Below are 9,899 nucleotides of genomic sequence, written 5' to 3' on the forward strand. Positions count from 1 at the left end.
AAACTCTCGTACTCCCCCCCCCCCTCCCCCTTCCCAACGAAAATAATAATTAAAAAATTTTTTTTAAAAAAAAGTTATTAAAAATTTTGGCCAGAAAAATCGTCCTTCAGCTATCGATTGATTAAAACCATTTTCATCGATCGATAATTGAAGGACGAGTTGTCTGGGCGAAATTTTAAGTAAATGGTTTTTCAAGAGCACGACAGAAAACTAGTCCCAAGCCTTAAATGATGTCCTTGGATTAGCCTCGTTACCACCTTATCACACTTAACTCAGGTATGAATGATTACCTGGCTGTAGACACCGACGGATCTTCTTATGAGAGTTCAAATAGGACATCAATCGGGTGTATGCATGATATGATAATTCGGTCACGCACGGACTGAAAATAGAAAAAAAAAATGTAAAGTGCTTTGAGCATGTAAAGTCTTTTATAAAAGATGTCAGTGTTTATGTTAGTCTTTGTTAATATAACAGGCACCTGACAAAATTGAATGATGTTACCCTTAGATTTCCAACGACCACCATCTGGGTAAATATAGTGGTTTGTTCAATATTTATAATATTTTAATATTTTAACATGTGATTGGCGCAATGCAAAAATATAAACTTCATAATTAATAAAACATGATGAAGGGTGTACATTCCTCAAGATTACAATCCTGTCATGAAGAACGATGTAAGAAAACTTGTGAAGGACTGAAAGTTAGAAAAAAAGATTGAGCTTTGTATAGCGCAATATCCACTAAATGTGCTCAAAACGCTTTATAAGGGGTCCCTGGTCAACAGCAACATTTAACATGTAGGACGGGACATGACGCCTGTAGGCGATATTACAATTTTTCGGACAAAGACATCGCTGTTAACGGCCAGGTACACATTTTACACCGAGTACGGTGAGAGAATGTGAGTAAAGAGCCTTTTCCAAAGACTCAACTATGCGCCGAGCGCGAGGCTCGAACCCAGGACCTTCCGATCCGAAAGCGAGTGTCATACCACTAGACCACATAGCCGCACATAGAAACGTTTGGATTTGATCACGTTTCATTCAGTCATTTTAAACTAATGTTATTTATTTTACTTTGTTTTCATTCATTTCTTGGAAATATGATTTAATTTATGGTTTATGGCAATTGTAAAAAAAATAATTAAATCTTCAAAATGGAAATTGAGCCGAAATGTTTTACCAATCTTAATATGTATCCAGTCGCCCAAAACCGGTATTATGCAGGGGTGATTCTTTTGGTTATAATTGAATGTTATTACAACCTCTGAAATTATTGTTAAAACGAATGCCTTCACTTCATCGAGTTAGTTTTGTTACGAAAGCTTCATAAAACTGACCATTCCATAATCTAGTTAATCTACATTTAACCAGTTAACTGCCGTATTCCAAAAAGACCCAGAAAACTCCTCCTTCAAAAATCGACCGATTTAAATGACCCTCGACTTGGCAAAATCTCTCAAACCTGGGGCCACGCGAGTGTCGTTTAAATCGGTCGATATTTGAAGGACGAGTTTTCTGGCCAAATTTTTAATACGCATCTTTCTGGAGTATGATTTGTTTTCGCCAGCCATTGTTAAAAGAGTAGTTCTCAATCAATCATATTGATCCGACTATATAATCATTTAAGGTGACGCACCGTTTTGTGTGTTGGTACGTTATATCCGGCTGGCAAGTTGGTGTGAGTTTTCTGGCTAAGCGCGATGCATCAATAAATTTCTTCCTTTCAGTCTCTCAGAGTTTAATTTACATTGTATGTAAGTGTAAGGCAAGTTTGAATGAGATGACATTTCCAAAACGTAATCAATATTCACCTTGACCACTTATCATTTTAAGTGTCATAACACTGGTGTCTTATGAAAGATAATAATGAAGATAAAACATACTTTAGCTACACAACTGTCTGTATTGCCTCAAAATTAATGCTATTGCAAACATTGACCTACAACACACTCGGAATTGAAAGGGCAAAGAACTGACATGCCGTATGATTATTACATATTCCAGGTGGGTTTGTGGCCATAAATAATTTTGAATAGTTTAGCCCGTGTTTGAGAACTCTTCACGATGTTTTGACACAGTAACGCGTTGAGTTGGGCAGATACGTCGTGACGTCACCCATTCTTCTCTATCGGTTCCAAACTCCTTGGAAGTGTGTATGTAACCAGTCCTTCGAATGACTAATAATGAACAGGTTACACATTGAATCATACGGTGGCATAACTGTCTTACTTTAGAAGCAGGATGTCTAAGCTGAGACCTAACTATACGAGACGAAAAAGAGCGAGGATGGAAGATCGTTATTGACATCCAGTATAGATTTAGACTAGAAAATAAGATGCCATAACTCTGAAATCAGAAAATCAATTTCACAAGGTATCTATACAGTCCTACGGAAGAGTGGTTTTACACTTCCTATGAGATTGGAACCAGTTTTTAAAAAGACACTTTTGTTCCCTATTGCACAGTAACAACGTGCATAGCCATGCATTTTTAAATTGTGAAAAGTGTTGATAATAATCTGAATGGCCCAAAATGTCGGTTATTCGGCATGTATTCACAGAGCCTCATTTCGATGTCCATTGCTTAACTAATACGTACCGATAAGAAGAAAGTATTTTGCTACAGACTAGTGTCCTATCAAGGCCTTGGTCCTATCCAAAGGGAAGCAAGCTACTGTCCATTTTATGCTACAGACACTGGAGTAAAGTCCGGGCCTTTTGGCTCTTATAGACCATTCACTTATACAGGCTCATTTCCAAACTCGGAAACAAAGTATGTGATGGCTTAGATGAAATCGATTTAGCGGTTGTGCCTGGACTGTCCATATATTATGCCGAGTATTGGATTGATACAATGTAATAGTGAATAATAGGCCTGAACAAAAGATTTGTGGTAGGAAGGGGGGGGGGGGGGGCGGGGGACTGGCTGAGGCCGTCTTGACATTATTTGCAGGTCTGATAACCCAATTCATTATATTATAGGCTCATTGTTGTATAAGAAATCTCAAAATATGACGCAAAATATTGTCAATTACAATAATGTTAAATTAGGCCCACAATTGGATTCGATTATCAGTCCTATTATATCTAAACGTACACGTCGGTTGAGATCTATTATTTTCATATCATTTCTAGATGAAGGAGACATAGCCATCTGTTCCTTTGCTTTGATTGCAAACCAAAGTCTGTTGATTATTATTCTGTCGTACTCTCATAATAAATTTAATAGTGTGGCCAGAAATCTTTGGTATGGTCTTCAATAGAACAGAGCAAAAGTCAATTAGAGCAAGAATAAAAAAAAAGATAGAAACCAAAAAAAAAAACAAAACAAAAAAAACAACAAAAATAAAACAATACAAAACAAACAAAACAAAAACAAACAAAACAAAACAAAACCCAAACAATTAGATATCTTTAATCTAAAGAATTAAAGAGGTATAAAACAAAAAATCACGAAATAAAAGTGCTCGACTTTAATATTAATGGAGCGGTAAATATGAAACAGAACTGTTGAAGTAAATTAGCTTTTCGATATTTTATCTATTTATACATCTTTATAATTATCACTGAATTAATGCTTGCTATTTTAAAAACAAACAAACAAACAAATACAGACGTTCGAAATACAGACATAGCAAAGTTATATTACATGGAATGCAACTCACAACTATTGCAACGTTAAACTAGAATAGTAGTTGTGAAATGGTCAATCAAAGACTCTTTTAACACAGGAGAATGTTCAAGTTAATTTTCTATTCATTTCCGGCAGTCTAAAAAGATTGTTTACTTCCAGTGCTTACGCGCGTTCGATCTAATGAACGAGTAGAAAAAGAGCTCAAGATAAAATTTCATAAAGAAATCTCATGCAACATTCGTGCATTTTCCATGTGCAAAATAATGGATGACGAAGATATAAAAAGTCTGAGCTTCGACGGAGGCTTTCCTCGCGAGGTCCAAGATTTGAGAGTTTTTGCCAAAATGAGGGTCATTTAAATCGACTGATATTTAATAATGGACGAGGTTTCTGGCCAATTTTTTGAATACGTCTCTTTCTAGAGGACGGTAGTTATCTGGTCCAAAATAAATGTGATTTAAAAAGCAACACAGATTTCATGCGTACCGCAGAGAATCGTGATTCGTGGAGACAGCTGACCGGCAACGCACTCAAGAGCACAAGCCACGGTCGATGAGTTATCTGGTTAAAAAGGGGCCCGTTATTGAAAGCAAGTCTTGTATTGTGATAAATGTAGTCCTTCCGAACCATAGGGTCCATTATACCCGAGTTTATCCTGGATCTGACAGACCGAGCCACCACATCACAGCTGGATGGACAGGGGAGGGGGGTGGGGGAAGAAAAGAGTCTTGATCACAACCGGGATCGATCCCTAGTCCTTTTGTGCCTGAAGTAAGTGCTCTACCAACTGAGCTATTGGGACCTCTTTGATTCGTCTGAGATAAACAGTACAGTACATCTTGCTGCACTCTACTATGATAGTATGGAACTTACAAGATGCGATTCTACAGACACAATATTTGTTATGATAAGCGGTTTAGGCCCTCAACTAATATTGTCTAGGGCGACGTGTACACATCTGCAGGTCTGAAATCAAAATCCACTTATGGGCCTAGTTTAATAATGTTGTAATGGACAATATTTTGTGTCATTTTTTTGAGATTCCCATTACAACAATGAGCCCATAAAGAATTGGGTTATCAGACCTGAAAATAATTACACGTCCGTCTAGGGCCTTTTGTGTTAGGCCAAGCGTTCAAGTCCGGAAGTATAACGTACCAACACACAAAACCATGTGTAACCATGAACGTTTATATTCTGGTTAATACCGTTTCGTGATAATTATTCATAAACATGGATGGCAAAAAAAAAAAAAAAAAAAAAAAAAAAAAAAAGACCCGAGTGACGTCAACTTCGTTCTATCTATAGATCATTCCTATGGCAACGCTTCTTTATACTTAAAATACATAAATCCGTGTGTAGATCATAGAAAAATTATCATCGGTCTATTATGAAGGGTGATTTCAATGCTTAAAATCGAGCTCATAGTGGATAGCATAGGATTTGAATTAAGTTTATGTATTTAAACGAGGAGAATTAATAATAATGTTACTTGTACAGCTGATCAAGTGTTACAATCTATTTACATCCCAACACATCAGATTCATGGTTTGTATTGTCGTTATGCGTTTAGGTAAAATAATCACAACATCCGCCAGACAGATTAATCATACCAACACATAAAACTGTGTGTGCCCATTACAGTTTATGATTGATATAATTTAGTGAGAACTAATCACTAAAAGTGGTTTTAAAATTATTAACAAAGAGCTGTGTGTTGTCAACTTCATTCTTTCTATAGCTGTTTAATTTTTGGATCCTCTCAAAAATATACCGTCATTGTGTTTATCAAAATCGTAAATATCTGAGGATAGGATTGAACAGACAGACCAGCGGATGGCCGGAAGTTTAAACAAACAATTGTGAGCACATTCCGTTAATGCGGGTGATTTTGAATACGTGTTGCAGCAAGGGCAATGATTCCAGCACATATCACATGGACTAAGTATTGTTTATAAAGATCGTACCAAATATTTGTCTCTCTTAGACAATAAACTGTTCCTTACCTTGTATTTTATACGACACTGAAGAATGGAAATAATTCCTGCATAGCCTACTTTTTGAACGGTCCCGAAAAAGGTTATATTTTACACAGGAAACTAAATCCAAAAATATCAACTGTCAACTGAGCAAATTATGTGCTTTGAGTTGTGAACTGTGAACACAGACGCGAAATGTTCCTTATTATGGCTGTGTAAACTATTTGTAGTGTGCTGTCGTTGAACCATGGAATGAATGAATAGACATTGCTGTGTATGCCAAGCACAGAAAGGCTGAGGAGAATAAATAAATAGTGTTCCCACCCCTCGCACAGCAATATCGTTGTGGTGCGTGTGAGTTCGGGGAAGTGTGAGCACGGAGCATCAGCGGGAATAGAATACAATAGAAAACCGAATCACTATACCAACAGACCTATCTATTTACATGACATTTATATTGATGACGATGGTGATGATGATGGTGATGATGATGATGATGATGATGATGATGATGATGATGATGATGATGATGATGATGATGATGATGATGATGATGATAATAATAATAATAATAATAATAATAATAATAATAATAATAATAATAATAACAATAATAATAATAATAATAATAATAATAATCATGATCATAATAATAATAATAAATATACCATGAATAGATCACACACACACAAAAATAATGATAATTTACTTAATCCCTATTCATAGCCGGTGGGTTTACAAATTGTCCCTAGTGTACTTTTATTTAAATTTGGCGAATATCCCTAATCGCAGCCTTTCTTTGCTATCATAGAACTTACTCCTAAAACAACACACATTTTCAACATTAAAAACAATAATAATAATAGGCATATCTATATATAGTATGCGCTTGGCTAAGAAGCTCATAACATTGCCATCCGGAAGTATAACGGACCAACACACAAAACTGTGTGCATCCATGAACGTTTATAGTCAGGTTAATACAGTTCAGTGAGCATTACTCATAAACGCGGATGGCAAAAAACAATAACAAAGACCTGAGTGACGTCATCTTCGAAATATCTATATTACGTTCGGTTACCAGACTTCAAAATACACAGTCAGTGGCTATATAGACTGCAGTACTATGAAAAAAATGAAAAAACCCCACGTTTTTATAAATTTTGGCCAGAAATCTTGTAATTCAAATATTGATCGATTAAAATGACCCTCATCTTGTCAAAAAATGCACATACTTGGGACTTTAACTCTCTCCTTACCAGCCATTTTCAGAATTTTCCCCAAAACTTCACACACATCTGACATAAAAATATGTTTTATCACTCAAACACAATAGCAGTAAGTCCTTGTGATAAATAATTTCTTTAGCAAAACGTCCTCTTCAACACATTGTTCATTTTCTTTAAATTTTATTATGTACAAAAGAAATTTGAATAAGAAAAATGTTGGTTGTATCGCAACGATTGTGACGATTTTTCCTATAGTTTGTAAGGAGAGGGTTAATAATGTTTTTGACACGTTGAGAATCATAATAGTTCATCGATATTTGAAAGACGAGTTTACTGACTAAACTTGTAAAAACGCATCGCCCCCCCCCCCCTCCCGAGTATAGATAGTATGCAGATGACGTCACTCAGGCCTTTGTTATTGTTTTTGCCATCCGCGTTTGTGAGTTGTTCTCACTAAACTGTATTAACCAGACTATAAAAGTTAATGGTTACACAGAGTTTGTGTGTTGGTCCGTTATACTTCCGGATGGCAATGTTGTGAACTCCTTGGCCAAGCGCATTCTATCTATAGAATACAACACAATAATAATCCCATCGCTTACCAGATATCAACAGCTATCTAGCTACGTTACACACTATTAACGTCCGGTTATGTCAAAGTTGTGGCTTTGATACCCAAGCTTCCAATACAGACAACGCCGCTTATCATTGGCTAAATTTAGTCAAGAGTAAGATGACTTTGCATCGCAACTCTCTCTCTCTCTCTCTCTCTCTCTCTCTCTCTCTCTTCTCTCTCTCTCTCTCTCTCTCTCTTACAGTCTTTCTCTTTCTTTCTCTATATCTATACTCCCCTCTCTCTCCCACTCTCTCTCTATCCTTCTCTCTATTTCTCCCTCACACACACACACATACACACACATGAAGTTTGAGATTTTAACAGGTCTGCCTTTTCTCATATTATAGATAGTTCGAAGATGACGTCACTTAGGTCTTTGTTATTGTTTTTTGCCATCCGCGTTTATGAGTTATGCTCACTGAACTGTATTACCCCGACTATAAACGTTCATGGATACACACAGGTTTGTGTGTTGGTCCGTTATACTTCCGGATGGCAATGTTGTGAACTCCTTGGCCAAGCGCATTCTATCTATAGAATACAACACAATAATAATCCCATCGCTTACCAGATATCAACAGCTATCTAGCTACGTTACACACTATTAACGTCCAGTTGTGTCAAAGTTGTGGCTTTGATACCCAAGCTTCCAATACAGACAGCGCCGCTCATCATAGGCTAAATTTAGTCAAGAGTAAGATGACTTTGCATCGCAACTTCTCTCTCTCTCTCTCTCTCTCTCTCTCTCTCTCTCTCTCTCTCTCTCTCTCTCTCTCTCTCTCTCTCTCTCTCTTCATCTTCTCTTCTTTCTCTATCTTATTTCATATACTCCCCTCTCTCTCCCACTCTCTCTCTATCCTTCTCTCTATTTCTCCCTCACACACACACACACATACACACACATGAAGTTTGAGATTTTAACAGGTCTGCCTTTTCTCATATTTTAGATAGTTCGAAGATGACGTCACTCAGGTCTTTGTTATTGTTTTTTTGCCATCCGCGTTTATGAGTAATGCTCACTGAACTGTATTACCCCGACTATAAACGTTCATGGATACACACAGGTTTGTGTGTTGGTCCGTTATACTTCCGGATGGCAATGTTGTGAACTCCTTGGCCAAGCGCATTCTATCTATAGAATACAACACAATAATAATCCCATCGCTTACCAGACAATGCTAAGATATCAACAGCTATCTAGCTGCGTTACACACTATTAACGTCCAGTTGTGTCAAAGTTGTGGCTTTGATAATATGCTATAGATAGTATGCAGATGACGTCACTCAGGCCTTTGTTATTGTTTTTGCCATCCGCGTTTGTGAGTTGTTCTCACTAAACTGTATTAACCAGACTACAAAAGTTCATAGTTACACAGAGTTTGTGTGTTAGTCCGTTATACTTCCGGATGGCAATGTTGTGAACTCCTTGGCCAAGCGCATTCTATCTATAATAACCACCCAAGCTTCCAATACAGACAACGCCGCTTATCATTGGCTAAATTTAGTATCGCAACTCTCTCTCTCTCTCTCTCTCTCTCTCTCTCTCTCTCTATCTCTCTCTCTCTCCCTCTCTCTCTCTCTCTCTCTCTCTCTCTCTCTCTCTCTCTCAGTCTCTCTCTTTCTTTCTCTATATCTATACCCCCCTCTCTCTCCTACACTCTCTCTATCCTTCTCTCTATTTCTCCCTCACACACACACACACACACACATACACACACATGAAGTTTGAGATTTTAACAGGTCTGCCTTTTCTCATATTATAGATAGTTCGAAGATGACGTCACTTAGGTCTTTGTTATTGTTTTTTGCCATCTGCGTTTATGAGTAATGCTGTATTATGAACTGTATTACCCCGACTATAAACGTTCATGGATACACACAGGTTTGTGTGTTGGTCCGTTAAACTTCCGGATGGCAATGTTATGAGCTTCTTAGCCAAGCGCATACTATCTATAGATAGTGTGCTCTTGGCTTAGAAGCTCACAACATTGCCATCCGGAAGTATAACGGACCAACACACAAAACAATGTGTAATCTTAAACGTTCATAGTCTGATTAATAGATAGAATGCGCTTGGCCAAGGAGTTCACAACATTGCCATCCGGAAGTATAACGGACCAACACACAAACTCTGTGTAACCATGAACTTTTATAGTCTGGTTAATACAGTTTAGTGAGAGCAACTCACAAACGCGGATTACAAAAACAATAACAAAGACCTGAGTGACGTCATCTGCATACTATCTATACAGATTAGTGAGAATTACTCACACATATGGATGGCAAAAAATAAGAAGAAAGTCCTGAGTGACGTCATCTTCGTTATATCTATAGAAGGAACAAAATGACGCCATTCAACTCGTTGGTATTGTTTTTAGATAGCCATTTTGGTGATTAGTTCTCACTAAATTAATCTATCAATACAACTATAAACG

At 37.1% G+C, this 9,899-nt stretch overlaps 1 protein-coding gene across 4 annotated transcripts in view; it reads right to left on the minus strand.

Moving 5' to 3' along the window:
- The window catches only part of LOC144973260 (4-aminobutyrate aminotransferase, mitochondrial-like), a 24,230-nt gene extending 15,532 nt beyond the window's left edge, over positions 1-8,698 (minus strand). The window contains exons 1-2 of one of the 4 annotated variants that reach the window (XM_078915502.1): positions 8,634-8,698; positions 291-382 (exon numbers count right to left, since the gene is read on the minus strand). The gene's annotated coding sequence lies outside the window, so the exon portion shown is untranslated. Of the gene's footprint in view, positions 1-290; positions 383-3,671; positions 3,694-5,646; positions 5,967-8,633 lie in introns of those variants that run through there. The other 3 variants (XM_078915501.1, XM_078915503.1, XM_078915504.1) reach the window with 3 other exon arrangements.
- Between the last annotated feature and the right edge of the window lie 1,201 nt (positions 8,699-9,899).

This window comes from Berghia stephanieae, chromosome 5 (genome assembly GCF_034508935.2).
Source record: "Berghia stephanieae isolate SIO BIC M18660-M18661 chromosome 5, UCSD_Bste_1.3, whole genome shotgun sequence".
Lineage (NCBI taxonomy): Eukaryota > Metazoa > Mollusca > Gastropoda > Nudibranchia > Aeolidiidae > Berghia > Berghia stephanieae.